We start from the raw sequence: 15,492 nt of genomic DNA, 5'->3' as shown, positions 1-15,492 counted from the left end.
GCTCAGACGGTAAAGCGTCTGTCTACAATGCGGGAGACCTGGGTTCGATCCCTGGGTCAGGAAGATCCCCTGGAGAAGGAAATGGCAATCCATTCCAGTACTATTGCCTGGAAAATCCCACGGACAGAGGAGCCTGGTAGGCTACAGTCCATGGGGTCGCAAAGAGTCGGACATGACTGAGCGACTTCACTTTCACTTTCATTATTAAATGGTTACAGAAGAATATATGTAACCATCCTACTTAACAATCACTGAGTCAATGGTTATAAGGCCTGTTCAGTATTTTAAGATATGGCCAATTGTTTTCCAACATACTGGTATAACAATTATTCTTCCACACCGGTACACTGATTCCCTGTGTTTAGTAGCCTCCCTGCACATGGGATATTGTCAAACTTTTAAGTTTTGCCTTTGTAGTGGGTGTGAAGTGCCCTCTCACTGTGATTTCAATTTCCATTTCCCTGATTTCTAATGAGGTTGAGCATCTTTTCACAAATTCATTTTCTCCTCCTCTTCTTTTTTTCAGAGTTTTGCACTCCAACTATGTGCTGGGGTCTAAAAGTCCATTGTTTTATGGAAGAGACTTGGAGATAAGAACTCAGGGGAAGACCAAACAGAGAAGACTCCAGGTACGGAGTGCACATTGGCCCTCTGTGAGCAGAACGAGGGACTGTGCTTTGCACACGGCACTGCCTAAAGGCCTGGAAACACTGCTGTCGCTCCACCAGCACTTAGCTCCTCCCCACTGGCAGCCCAGTGTTGGAGAAAGTATTTCCAAGCCATACAGACCTGTTTCCTAGCTATGTAACAGAGAGTTGCTTTCTTCCTCTGAGCCTCAGTTTTTTTATCCATAAAAACATGCCTTGCAGGGTTATTCCAGGGTTAAACAAGATAGGAAGTGGAAAGGACCACCAGGTAGGGCCTCAACCCATGATGCCTTCTACCAGGCTTCTGTAAGAACCAACCAGAAGAAAAACATCTCAAGACAACCAATATCCTGTTCCAAAGAATTAGAACAGATTACCAGGAATTTTGCACTTAAGATCTTATTTGTGGCAAAGGTAAGCCTAGGGTTCTTCTTAGAATCAAGAGATTGAGTGGATTTTGGAGACAATCTGACCTGATGACTCCTTTCCATGCATTACTCAGAGGAGATCATTGGAGAGCTGAGTGTCAGCCATTATTCTGAGGCGCCTTCAGAGGGAGATTCCACCCAGGTGCCCGACTCTGTGTCTCACAGTCTCTATAGTTCAGAGTTCTTCCCAATGTCTTACTTAAAATCTCTCCTGCTTCAGCATAAATTGTTCTGTCTTCTCAGAGTGAGGGAGCTCTGCCATGAGACAGATGGCTTGAACTACAAAGAAAGTCTGCTAGCTGCTTCACTGGCCTGATTCACAAGTTACTATTATGGAATGGGCTTCCCTGGTAGCTTAGCAGTAAAGAACCCACCTGCCAATGAGGGAGACACAGGTTCAATCCCTGGGTCAAGAAGATTCTCTGGAGAAGGAAATGGCAACCCCCTCCAGTATTCTTGCCTGGGAAATCCCATGGACAGAGTAGCCTGGTGGGCTACAGTCCATGGGGTGGCAGAGAGTCAGACATGACTTAGTGACTCTGCACACTCCCATTTTATGGAATGTTGGGCCTAGGCTGCACCACTTAATTCACATGAGAAAACCAAGGCCCAGAGAGGTCTGTTACCTGGCTATGATACTATAACCAGTAAGGGGCAAGAGCTGGGTTTCAACTCCAGTTTTCAGAGTCATAAATTCAGGATTATTTTTTTCCCCATCACCAAGGGTCTGTTTTTATTGGGTGTATATCCAAAGGTGACCCAGAATCCTTGGGCCATCTGAGGACCAAGTTCAGACATTGTAGTTCAGGAGTCAGGAGACCCCAGTCCTAATCCTGGTCCTCTTCAGAACTGCTCCTCTGGAGAATGTAGTGACAAAAGAGCTTTTGTTTATGTGATCATTTGGAGGCTAGAATTCTGCACTGGGAGATATATATATATATATATATATATATATATATATACATACATACATACATACATACATACCATGCCAAGTCACTCCATTCATGTCCGACTCTGTGACGGCATGGACTGTAGCCTACCAGGCTCCTCTGTCCATGAGATTTTCCAAGGAAGATACTGGAGTAGATTGCCATGTCCTCCTCCAGGGGATCTTACCGACTCAGGGATCAAACCCTAGTCTCTTACATCTTCTGCACTGGCAGGTGGGTTCTTTACCATTAGAGCCACCTGGGAAGCCCCCACCCCCACCCTCCGCCCCCCACACACATATATACAATTTTTTAAACGGAGAGAGTTATTGTAACTTTCATCCAACTTCAAAAAAGGAATCCAGGACCTTAAAAAAGGCCAAGTAATGCATTCATTTATCACTCATTCAGCAAGTGTTTTTCAAGTGCCTACTGTGTGTGAGATATCCTAATAGGCCCAGAGAATATTGCTTTATTGACTATGCCAAAGCCTTTCACTGTGTGGATCACAATAAACTGTGGAAAATTCTGAAAGAGATGGGAATACCAGACCACCTAACCTGCCTCTTGAGAAATCTGTATGAAGGTCAGGAAGCAACAGTTAGAACTGGACATGGAACAACAGACTGGTTCCAAATAGGAAAAGGAGTATGTCAAGGCTGTATATTGTCACCCTGCTTATTTAACTTCTATGCAGAGTACATCATGAGAAACGCTGGACTGGAAGAAACACAAGCTGGAATCAAGATTGCCAGGAGAAATACCAATAACCTCAGATATGGAGATGACACCACCCTTATGGCAGAAAGTGAAGAGGAGCTAAAAAGCCTCTTGATGAAAGTGAAAGGAGAGAGTGAAAAAGTTGGCTTAAAGCTCAACATTCAGAAAACGAAGATCATGGCATCTGGTCCCATCACTTCATGGGAAATAGATGGGGAAACAGTAGAAACAGTGTCAGACTTTATTTTGGGGGGCTCCAAAATCACTGCAGATAGTGACTGCAGCCATGAAATTAAAAGATGCTTGCTCCTTGGAAGAAAAGTTATGACCAACCTAGATAGTATATTCAAAAGCAGAGACATTACTTTGCCGACTAAGGTCCGTCTAGTCAAGGCTATAGTTTTTCCTGTGGTCATGTGGATTGTGAGAGTTGGACTGTGAAGAAGGCTGAGTGCCGAAGAATTGATGCTTTTGAAGCGTGGTGTTGGAGAAGACCCTTGAGAGTCCCTGGGACTGCAAGGAGATCCAACCAGTCCATTCTGAAGGAGATCAACCCTGGGATTTCTTTGGAAGGAATGATGCTAAAGCTGAAACTCCAGTACTTTGGTCACCTCATGTGAAGAGTTGACTCATTGGAAAAGACTCTGATGCTGGGAATGATTGGGGGCAGGAGGAGAAGGGGACGACAGAGGATGAGATGGCTGGATGGCATCACGGACTCGATGGACATGAGTCTGAGTGAACTCCGGGAAATGGTGATGGACAGGGAGGCCTGGCGTGCTGTGATTCATGGGGTTGCAAAGAGTCGGACACGACTGAGTGACTGAACTGAACTGAACAATAGACGTGAGCCCCACCTCACGGCACCTGCATTCTAGTGAGAAGGGCAAATGATAAATAATAAGCAAATAATAACATGAAATACCATCAGATAGGTTCAGAACTACTGGTCCAGCTAGACTTTTCCTTCCTCTCTGGACTCAAATATGCAGTTTTCCTCTGCTAAGAAAGCCAAACCCCAGTGGAAACAGACTCAGTTTAACTTCTCAGTTGCAATTTGAAGGTATGTAGTTAAGTCCCTAAGTCTCCTGACCCTGTTCCATGTAAACAGGGTTGTCTTGTGCAGTCAGGCCGATTAGATTAACCCTTCAGTCCTCTCTGCCCCTGAGGCAGGCAGCATAATTCCAGATCTCTAGAAATGAAAGGCAAGTCTGTTTGGCCAGGATCAGCAATTCACTTTCCCCTTGCAGAATCTCCCTGTTGATTACAACTGCTGCTTGTGCAACACCAAATGATCTGAAAGCCCCAGAAAGACAAACCACCAAGAAGCATGGATGAATGTTTAAAATTTGTGGATTCTCTTAATAAGGATATTGTTCAGAATTTTTATCTCAGATCAGCCTTTTTGTGCAACTGCTGAGTGGGTTTTTCATAGGTCCACCTCTATGGCTTAATAATGCAAGTGAGCTGGACTTCCCAGGTGGTCCAGTGGTTAAGACTTTGGGTTTCCGCTGCAGGTGGCACGGGTGCTGTCCTGGTTGGGGAAATTCCTCGTGCTGTGCAGTGTAGCCAAAAAGAAAAAAAAATATGCAAGTGTGAAAGTTCCCACCCCACCCCCATCCCCTGCCCTGCCTCCATTTCCAATCCCCCACAAACTCATAGAATTGTTGCTATTTTTGATTTGGTGTTTCCCTAAATTCAGCTTTGGGGGTTGGCAGTAGAAAGAAGGAATCACCTGTTGAAAGTGACATAACTCAATGGCAAAGCTGCAGCCTGACTCTAGGACACCTGATTTCTGGGTTTCTGCTCTCCAGGCGCTAGATTAGATCCAAAGGCCTTGCTGAGATTACACAGGCACGTGCACACAATTATTATCGGAATGCAGTGCGGCTCAGTTGATTAGAATGTTTGGTCCTTACTAATTCTAGGGACAGCGTCACACCACCAACTGAAAGGCCAGTTCTGTTTTAAAGAAAAACAGACTCTCAATGAAAGTGAAGTGCATGGTTGTTACAGTTTGAAAACACAAGTAAATGAAAATTTAAAAAGAGGCTGGGGAAGGGCATGGATATCCATCACTTGGAGGGTGAGTAAGAAAAGATTAATGATGTACAATTCAAGTTACCAGGTCAGGATGGGAAACCCTGCTGGTTGTCCAAAAAGGGTGAGAATTGGTTTGAACTCCATTGATGGCTTCTCTCTTCCTTTAGCTTTCTTCCCATCTCCATTCTCCACTCCATGTCTCCCTGCCATCCATTCATATCTTGGATCTGGTGGAGAAGTGACAGTCCCTCTTCCTGAGAGTCTCTCTGGGTATGGGCATCAAGTCATGGTATTACTAGCCTTGGAAATCACCCTCCTTAATCCTCTAGTGAAAGCACGAGAGAGTGTCAGAAAAGAAAATATACCTGAACTAGACAGAAAGTCAGGCTTCCTGCCCAAGGAGCTACTGGCTATTTCTGGAGAACCAGGCCTAGGCTTTATGCCCATTGCTAAGAAGGTGTCATGGAGCAGACTGAAATAATTATGTACTGTGTCCTCCCATCTCTTAAATCCATGCAGCACTGGTTCTTGGACTGGGGTGTGTGTGTGTGCGTGTGTGTGTGTGTGTGCATGTGTGTGGTGGTGGGGTGGGATGGCAGGGAGATCCTGAAAGGTTTGTATGTGTGTGGACTATAGGCTGGCGGAGGGGGAGCCTGAAAGATAAACTGAACAGGGACTCTCTTTTTCATTGCTATTGTGACTCAGCCAATTCCAGGATTTAAGGTCAGGCTCATTATCCATTATGCCTCCAATTCATTCCTCCTGGGAAATGCCATCTGTTGGGGGTACTTATTTCTGGGCAGCACAAATGCTACTAGTTTGCTTTTGGTGTAGCTGCTCCTTGGCATGCCTCCTGCTAGTCTTGCCCCAGGTGGCAGGGAACAAGGGCAGGGCTCAGGCATTTGCTGTCATCCAGCTTGCCCTCTTTTTGTCTGTTCTGCCTATTTTCTCAGCTTGCTGTAAACACCCCTCATCCCCTTGACCCCACACATACACAGCAACACGCTCCCTTAGTTTTCAAGCCACAACACGATTTAAATACTTCTGCGCTTCTGTGAATTCCCTATCAAGTGTACTAAGGCTCAACATTTGCCTGGAGTAAATAAGGAAGTGCTGTTAGGAAATTGTTTCCTTAGGATCTTATTTATGTCTTAAGCTAGACCAGCACCTTTTGTTATTACAGCTGTTCCTCACAGCGGTACTCATAGGCTTGCCTTTCTGACTCCTTATTTTGAATGCATTGTTGGTTGACATTCACCCCAGAAGAAATCTCTACCTTTTCTCCAATTGGTAGGATAAGTTCACATGCCAGTTTAGGCTAGTTCACCTGTTCAGTACTAAGTGACCCGAATGGAGCTGCCTTCTCAGCACCTCACTGGTCCCAATGCATAGACACACTCCACTCAGGAAGGCAGTCCTGACATGGGAACTCGGGAATTCCTGGAAGATTTCAGGAGTGAAGAGCACAGTACGACAGAGAAGCAGGATGCATATGCTGGCTTGAAACTCTGGAGACAGGTTCCTGTTCAACACCCAGGGAAGCTGGTTTTCTGGCTGAAGTCTTATAGAGTTGGGAAATTTTGGGGATGTGGGTTACAGAGGGCGGAGCTAGGGATGTGTAGGGGAAGGAAGTCATGTGCTCAAGACAGTCAAAGGAGACATTCTTGATTTTTCTTTCCTTTTTACCACTCATCACCAGTCTATTAGCAACTCAGGCAGTCCCACCTTCAAAGTTTGTCCTGAAGTCACTTCTCTCTGTTAACCCTCACTGCCATCACCCTAACTGAGCCTCTGCTGTCTCTCACCAAGTCAACCAGATTACCTCCTCCAACTAGTTTTTGTGAAGCTCTCTTGCTAATTTCTCAATTTTTAGAGAGTTTTAAAAATTATTTTGGCTGCACTGGGTAGCATGTGGGATCTTACTTTCCTGACCAGAGACTGAATCTGTGCCCCCTGCATTGGAAGCATAGAGTCTTAACCACTGGAGAGCCTGGGAAGCCCAGTCTTGCTAATTTCTAGTTCATTCTCTATGTGCATTGCAGCTGGATTTTTTTTACCTACTGAGCCACCATGGCTGCTGCTAAGTCACGTGAGTCATGTCCGACTCTGTGTGACCCCGGACTGTAGCCTGTCAGGCTTCTCTGTCCATGGGATTCTTCAGGCAAGAATACTGGAGTGGATTGCTGTGCCCTCTTCCAGGGGATCTTTCCGACCCAGGGACTGAACCTGTCAGTCCCTATCTCCTGTATTGGCAGGCAGGTTCTTTAGCACTAGTGCCACCTATACTAGGTTAAATAACATGTTATAAAAATAACATTTTATAAACATTAACATAGCTATTAAAAAAATTTTTTTAATGCGGCTACTAAAATTTTTTTCATAGCATTCATGACTCACATTATATTTCTATTGGCCAGGACTAATTTGGATCTTAAAAGCATTCCTCAATGTTCATTACATTCTTGTTTACTGAATGGTTGTTTATTTGCTTCTACTCTGTCTTTGAAGTTTACCAAAGATAAGTCAAATGTTTTTCATTTTCCTCATTCCATCTGTTCCAGATTAGGAGAAAGCGAAAACAAAGCTCAACACCAACACCACCACCATCAACAGAAGAAATCTCCTTAGCCATTTTAGGCCCCAGCAGCAAGCCAAGGAAGGCAAACTGGGATTGGGGAACAAGAGGGTAACCCAGGATGGTGGCTAGATGGGGTGAGTGGCTTCAGCAGCCAGAGATCTTCCCTTAGGCCTAGGAGGTGACACAAGCAATTCTCCCAGGATCACCTTGATGAAGCAATAAATAAAGGTAACAAGGTAGAAGGTCACCGAAACCTGGTCTCAGCGAGTCCCGGGGCACTCTCTCCTGCCATGCAAACCAAGGGCCTGGCAGAGAAGTCTCCTCATTCATTCAGTTCAGTTCAGTCTCTCAGTTGTGTCCAACTCTTTGCAACCTCACGGACTGTAGCACACCAGGCTTTCCTGTCCTTCACCATCTACCAGTTTGCTCAGACTCATGTCCATCGAGTTGGTGATGCCATCCAACCATCTCATCCTCTGTCGTCCCCTTTTCCTCCTGCCTTCTATCTTTCCCAGCATTAGATTTTTCCCAATAAGTCAGTTCTTCACATCAGATGGCCAAAGTATTGGAGCTTCAGCTTCAGCAGCAGTCCTTCCAATGAATATTCAGGACTGGTTTCCTTTAGGATTGACTGGTTTGAACTCCTTGCAGTCCAAGGAACTCTAAAGAGTCTTCTCCAACACCACAGTTCAAAAGCATTGATTCTTCAGTGCTCAGCTTTCCGTATAGTCCAACTCTCACATCCATACATGACTATAGAAAAAACCATAGACTTGACTAGATGGACCTTTGTTGCAAAGTAATGTCTCTGCCTTTTAATATGCTGCCTAGGTTGGCCATAGCCTTTTTCCCAAGGAGCAATTTTCCAAGGAGCAATTAATTTCATGGCTGAAATTAATTCATGGCTGCAGTCACCATCTGCAGTGATTTTGGAGCCCAAGAAAATAAAGTCTGTCACTGTTTCCATTGTTTCCCCATCTATTTGCCATGAAGTGAAGGGACCAGATGCCATGATCTTAGTTTTTTGAATGCTGAGTTTTAAGTCATCTTTTTCACTCTCCTCTTTCACTTTCATCAAGAGGCTCTTTAGTTCTTCTTCACTTTCTGCCATAAGGGTGGTATCATCTGTGTATCTGAGGTTATTTATATTTCTCCCTGCAATCTTGATTCCAGCTTGTGCTTCATCCAGCCCAGCATTTTGCATGATGTACTCTGCATAAAAGTTCATTGGCCCACCTCAAAAATACATCCTTCTGCTTCTATGGTGGGGGGAGTTGCAGAATTTGGAGAGTCACAGTGGCATGGGGGAAGGGAAATAATTCTAGGCATAGCAAAAGCCCTAGTGATTTTTTCCAGCTCTCCTTTCAAGGGCTTCTGGAGACAAAAGAGGATTAAAATTTCAAGCTAGGGAGGAGTAAAAACTCTTAGCTAACTGATTGGCTAGGTTTATCTGATTAATCCTGGGGTGTCTGTGTAACAATTCAATGCAACAACATTTACTGAAGTATGGAAAGTTAAAAAAGCTTTGAAGTCTGCAGCCAAGGGAGAAGGTGGGAAAGAATGAGATCGAGCCAGGAACTGCCTTGTTTTGGGAAGAAAAAAGCTGAAAAAGGCCCCAGGCAAGGTGGAGTTAGACTAAAACAACTTTGTCTTTACTTTCTTTCAATTCCAGTTATTAATTCACCCCACAAATAACGAGTGCCTACAGTGTGTTAGGCCTTTGCCAGCACTATGATAGGACTTTTGGAGTTGTTGACTGTTCTTGAAGAAATCACAAATACTACCTTAAGACCTTTAAGAAAGTAATAAAATGCTTCATCTGAATGATCAGGTAGGTGGATCTTCCACATCTTCCTTTTATCCCTTCTCCCTGTTGCTGTTGTTCAGTCGCTTAGTTGTGTCCTACTCTTTGCAATGCTATGTACTGCAGCATGTCAGGCTTCCCTGTCCTACACTATATCCCAGAGTTTGCTCAAACTCATGTCTATTGAGTTGGTGATTCCATCTAACTATCTCATCCTCTGCTGTTCTCTTCTCCTTTCGCTTTTAATCTTTCCCAGCATCAGGGTCTTTTCCAATGAGTCGGCTCTTTGCATCAGGTGGCCAAAGTGTTAGAGTTTCAGCTTCAGCATCAATCCTTCCAATGAATATTCAGGGTTGATTTCCTTTAGGATTGACTGGTTTGATTTCCATGCAGTCCAAGGGACTCTCAAGATTCTTCTCCAGCAACACAATTCAAAAGCATCAATTTTTCAGGGCTCACCCTTCTTTATGGTCCAAAACTCACATCTGTACATGACTACTGGAAAAACCAAAGCTTTGGCTAGATGAACCTTTGTCAGCAAAGTAATGTCTTTGCTTTTTAATATGCTGTCTAGTTTTTCCCTTTTCCCTAGTAATCTGCAATATCAACCACTCCATCCCTCTGATATTTGCTGAAGTTGTTTCCACTAAATTTCCCAAAGACCTCCTTTTTGCCAAATCTGCATCTACTCGCATCTGTGGAGTATTGACATCTCCTGAGAGATTCTGCCTTCCTTTAGTTTTTCGTGACACATCTTCTCATTGGTTCTCCTTCTCCATTTCTGCCTGCTCATCTTTTAATCTTTTTTACCTAATTTGGTTGACTGAAAAAAAAATTTTCCTTATTTATTTGGCTGCACTGGGTCTTCGTTTAGGCAGAGAGGATCTTCGATCTAAGTCATGTGGTTTCTTTAGTTGTGCCGTGTGGAATCTAGCTTCTTGACCAGGGACTGAACCTGGGCCCCTGCCCAGGTTGGGAGAGTACAGAGTCTTAGACACTGGACCACCAAGGAAATCCCGTGGCTGACTTCTGAAATGAAAAGGAGTCCTCAGGAGTCCTCAGCCTTCTCCTTTTCTCACTTTATTCATAGTTCTTGGGCATCATTAACCAAAACCACAGCTTCAGCTATCATATAGACAGGGATTGGGGTCTCAAAACTCTATCAGGCCCTTATCACTCATCTCACATGTAGACTCCTGTCATAAATTCTCTGCTAGAACTTTACTGGATAAACTTAACCCTTAAGCCAGTTATTCTACTTTTACCCTTATCTTGGGGACTGGCATTACCAAAAACCCATGAACTATCTAGACTTATGCTCCCTGACATAACATTCATTCAGTGGATAAATCTCTTCCTTACTAGACCCAAGACACTGGGCCCTGTACCTGAAGGGTACAGAGATAAATACGACACAACTGAGCACTGGCAGACAGGTAAGCAATCAGAGAAGTATGCTGTACGACATCATCAGAGGGATAAATGCAAGAATAGAAGCACTCCTAAGATGTAAGACACAGACAAAGCACAGTGGAGGGACTGACTCGGAGGTGGAATATGAGGAAAGGCTTCCTTGAGGAGATGACACATGAGATGGATTTTGAAAGACAGATGGAAATGGAATTCCCATGACAGACAAGAGAGATGTTATTTTAGGTATTGAAAATAGTATGTAAAAGGCATGAGTATGTGAAACCTTGGGCTTCCCTAGAGGCTTAGATGGTAAAGAATCTGCCTGCAATGCAGGAGTCCCGGTTTCGATCCCTGCTTTGGAAAGATCCCCTGGAGGAGGGCATGGTAATCCACTCCAGTATTCTTGCCTGGAAAATCCCATGGACAGAGGAGCCTGGTGGGTGGAGTTCATGGGGTCACACAACTGAAGCAACTTAGCACAGCACACAGCATGTAAAATCAAATAGTATGTCAAGCAGTGTGATATTGATGGGAGCATAAAATACAGAGCAAGGGGATATTTGGCAGGAGGTTAACTTGTAGTAGTACATAGGGGCCAGATGATAAGGGATCTGAATAATAATAACAACAATAAAAGCTACAATTAATAAGGCACACTTTACCTATAAGGCCACTAGCGCTTAATCTGCCCTATGTTATTATTCACACACTACAGCAATGAAGCCAAGATATAGTTCATATCTGATATAGTTCAGCTGAAATTCACACCCAGGATTCTTTGACTCCAAAGCCTAGGCTCTTGATCATATATCCTTCTGCATATGCATGATGCTAAAATGCCTGTACCTCATGGAGCTTTTAATGCAGTGCAGGATGAAGGAGCTGGAAATGATGGGTTGAGGCAAGGATGGGATATGGCTGTTTGCAGGATCAGGAACTAGGACAAAGATACCTTAGCCACAACTGGTGGTGGGCTGGGTCTTGTTTGCTCTAGGGAGTCCATGCCACTGGGTGTACAGTTCTGAACGAAGTCAAAAGATTCTACGTGGTTAGGGTCTTCACTGGTGGTCCAGTGGCTAAGACTCCATCCTCCCAATGGAGAGGGCCCAGGTTCGAGCCCTGGTCAGAGGACTAGATCCCATATGATGAAACTAAAGATCAAAGATCCTGCATGTCACAACTAAGATCCAGAGAAGCAAAAATAATTAAATTTAAAACAAAAATCTTCCCTTTATAATAGTTCTTCCCCTTGGCTTCCCATGCCCTCCTAACCCACGGTCCTGGTGATGGCTATAATTCTTTCATTCTCAGAAAATCATCTTCAATACCATCCAAATTTAACCTTGTATGTTCCTTAGTTAAAATCCTCTTATGGACTCTCACTGCCTTTCAGTTCAGTTTAGTTGCTCAGTCATGTCCAACTCTTTGTGACCCTATGAAAAGCAGCACACCAGGCCTCCCTGTCCATCACCAACTCCCGGAGTCCACCCAAACCCATGTCCATTGAGTGGGTGGAGCCATCCAACCATCTCTTCCTCTGTTGTCCCCTTTTCCTTCTGCCCTCAATCTTTCCCAGCATCAGGGTCTTTTCAAATGAGTCAGATCTTCGCATCAGGTGGCCAAAGTACTGGAGTTTCAGCCTCAGCATCAGTCTTACCAATGAATATTCAGGACTGATTTCCTTTAGGATGGACTGGTTGGATCTCTTTGCAGTCCAAGAGACTCTCAAAGAGTCTTCTCCAACACGACAGTTCAAAAGCATAAATTCTTCTGTGCTCAGCTTTCTTTACAGTTCAACTCTCACATCCATACATGACTACTGGAAAAACCATAGCCTTGACTAGACAGACCTTTGTGGACAAAGTAATATCTCTGCTTTTCAATATGCTGTCTAGGTTGGTCATAACTTTCCTTTCAAGGAGTAAGCATCTTTTAATTTCATGGCTACAATCACCATCTGCAGTGATTTTGGAGCCCAGAAAAATAAAGTCAGCCACTGTTTCCCCATCTATTTGCCACTGCCTTCGCTGACACACAAACCCTTCCTGGTGAGGGTTCTGCCCACCCCCTTTAGCTCTGTTTCCACCTGTGACTCAGCCACACTGCAAGTCTGCTGTCCCATACTTCTGTATCTTCCCAGGTGCTATAATTGTCCCTGAATGCTTTTCCCTCACCTACCTTCCTAACCTTACACCTTCAGGATGGTGTACATATCACTTCTTCTTTGAAGCCTTGCCTGACTTCCCCTAGCTAGTTTAACTGCTCCTCTTTTGTGTTCCCAGTGTACTTTATAATGCATGCATTTGTTATTACTGCCTCCTAATTGTGTTAGATTCAACTCCTAGCCTGGCTTCTTCCTAACCACTTACTTGACCTTATGCAAGTTATTTAATGCTTTGATACCTCAGTTTACTCATCTATAAAAGGGAATGAAAAATGACATTTCTCATAAATGTGCTCTGAAGATTTATGATATTTAAAACATGAAAATGTATTATAACATATGTTAAATATATTATACATCAGAGTATTTGTTTTATGTTAAATTGATGATTTGGAGAAGGAAATGGTAATCCACTCTAGTATTCTTGCCTGGAGAATCTCATGGACAGAAGAGCCTGGCAGGCTACAGTCCATAGGGTCACAAGAGTCAGACATGACTTAGCGACTAAACCACCACCACCAAATATGATTATATATATCAAAACATATATTAAAATTCTTTGTATAGTGTAAGCACAAAATAAATGTCACTGTTATTCTAGCTGTTATTATTGTTCATCCATACTAGACTATAAGTGACTTGAGGGCAAAGATTTGTTTAATATCTAGTATACACCTTAGCATCTGGTAGGTGTTCAGTGGATATTTGGGTTTTGCATCTTTCTCCTGTTTTCAGTGTTGTGTCTGTCACTTCAGGTTCTCAATTCAATATATTTTTTTAATTGAGTAAGATGAGAAGAAAAAGGAGGAAAAAGATATTTGCATTTATTTATAGAGATTTCCTAACTCTGGCTGTAGTCCAGCCCCAAGGGACTGCAGAGATGTTATTTCTGTAGATAAGAGAACTTTGGTGCCTACCCTAGTCTTTCTCTCCATCCACCTCCCTCCTTGCAGAGATGCCTTCCTGTTTTTACTGACTTCTCTGACCATTCCTGGCACTCTGAAGATTTTCAAAGAATGTCGTGATAGTGGTAGTGGTATGGGGAGAAAGGGAGTTTGTGTATAGTTTAGGGAAAACAATACCAGGAGAGATGAAAAGGGTAAGATTGTACACGTTCCTTAAAGGCCCAAAGGCTTGGAGTGCTTTATCTGAACCTGAGCTTTTTCTGAATCTGATCCTGTAAGGCAGAGGGGCATTCATTCTTTTCCATGTTTTTGTTGACATCTGGGAGATCATTCACCAATAAGGGCTCCGGGTAGGTAAGAAACTGGACCAGATGAAGTAATCATTGTGATCAAATTTTAAAAACCAATATAATAGTATAAACTATGGCACAAAAGAATTGTTTACGTTCTGATGTGATTTTTTAAATGTAAAAGATCATGAAAAAAATAAAATAATGAGACTGCACTGAATGAACAGCCTTTATTAAAGACCATAATTATACAAAAGAAAAAGTACAGTCAAAAATATTTTAATGCTTGTAACATTTCACAGTTGCTGTTCAGTTGCTCAGTTATGTCTGACTCTTTGTGACCCCATGGACTGCAGCACGCCAGGCTTCCCTGTCCTTCATCATTTCCTGGAGTTTGCTCAAATTCTTGTCCATTGAGTCAGTGATGCCATCCAACCATCTCATCCTCTGTTATCCCCTTCTCCTCCTGCCTTCAGTCTTTCCCAGCATCAGGGTCTTTCCAATGAGTTGGCTCTTTACATCAGGTGGTCAAAGTATTTGAGCTTCAGCATCAGTCCTTCCAATGAATATTCAGGGTTGATTTCCTGTAGGATTGACTGGTTTGATCTCCTTGCAGTCCAAGGGACTCTCAAGAGTCTTCTTCAGCAGCACAGTTCAAAGGCATCAGTTCTTCGGTGCTCACCCTATTTTACTGTCCAACTCTCACATCCATACATGACTCTGGATATTTCACAATAAAGGTTTAATTCATGTCTTTTGCTCACTTTTGCTTGAGGCATGTGTTTTTTTTTTTTTTTCTTACTGATTGCCAAGAGTTCTTTAAGAATTTTGGCTATGATTGCAAATATATTTTCTCATTCAGTAACTTGCTTTTCCATGCTTTTAATAATGTCCTTTGATGAACAGAATATTTAAATTTTAAGGGAGTCTGCATTATCACTCTTTTCCTCTAGGGATAATCTTCTGTGTTTCCTATTTGAGAAGTCTTTGCCTGTCCCAAGGTCATGACAAATTATATGTCTTATTCTAGAAGTTGTATATGGAGAAGGCACTGGCATCCCACTCCACTACTCTTGCCTGGAAAATCCCATGTACGGAGGAGCCTGGTAGGCTGCAGTTCATGGGGTCACTAAAAGTTGGACACAACTAAGCAACTTCACTTTCACTTTTCACTTTCTTTCATTGGAGAAGGAAATGGCAACCCACTTCGTTGTTCTTGCCTGGAGAATCCCAGGGATGGGGGAGCCTGGTGGGCTGCCGCCTATGGGGTCACACAGAGTCAGACACGACTGAAGCGACTTAGCAGCAGCAGCAGCTATAAGCATGGCTGTAAGCATGTGAAAAGATGCTTGACATCACTATTCACCAGGGAAATACAGTTCTCTGCCCTGATGGATACCTAATATTCTAGGAGGAAAGACTGACCTGAAGCAAGCTTTGGGATGGAGATGCTAGGAAAGGGACATACAGTCTAAAGTAGGAAGTCTAACCTAGTCTTGGGGATTGCAAAGAGCTTCATGAAGCACTTTCAGACTCTAGGGAAGCTGGTGCTCGTTGCAACTATGGAA

General features: G+C 43.4%; 1 protein-coding gene across 2 annotated transcripts in view; it reads left to right on the top strand.

Annotated features, from left to right (window-relative positions):
* LOC138416656 (PAK4-inhibitor INKA2-like) overlaps positions 1 to 15,492 on the top strand; it is a 103,384-nt gene that overhangs the window by 31,407 nt on the left and 56,485 nt on the right. For both annotated transcript variants that reach the window (XR_011247797.1, XR_011247796.1), the window contains exons 2-4: positions 527 to 629; positions 7,332 to 7,482; positions 9,021 to 9,179. The gene's annotated coding sequence lies outside the window, so the exon portion shown is untranslated. The remainder of the gene's footprint in view (positions 1 to 526; positions 630 to 7,331; positions 7,483 to 9,020; positions 9,180 to 15,492) is intronic.

The sequence above is a fragment of the Ovis canadensis genome, chromosome 12 (genome assembly GCF_042477335.2).
Source record: "Ovis canadensis isolate MfBH-ARS-UI-01 breed Bighorn chromosome 12, ARS-UI_OviCan_v2, whole genome shotgun sequence".
NCBI lineage: Eukaryota > Metazoa > Chordata > Mammalia > Artiodactyla > Bovidae > Ovis > Ovis canadensis.
The sequence above is the reverse complement of the archived record's forward strand: the minus strand, read 5'-3'. Positions and strand labels throughout refer to the sequence as shown.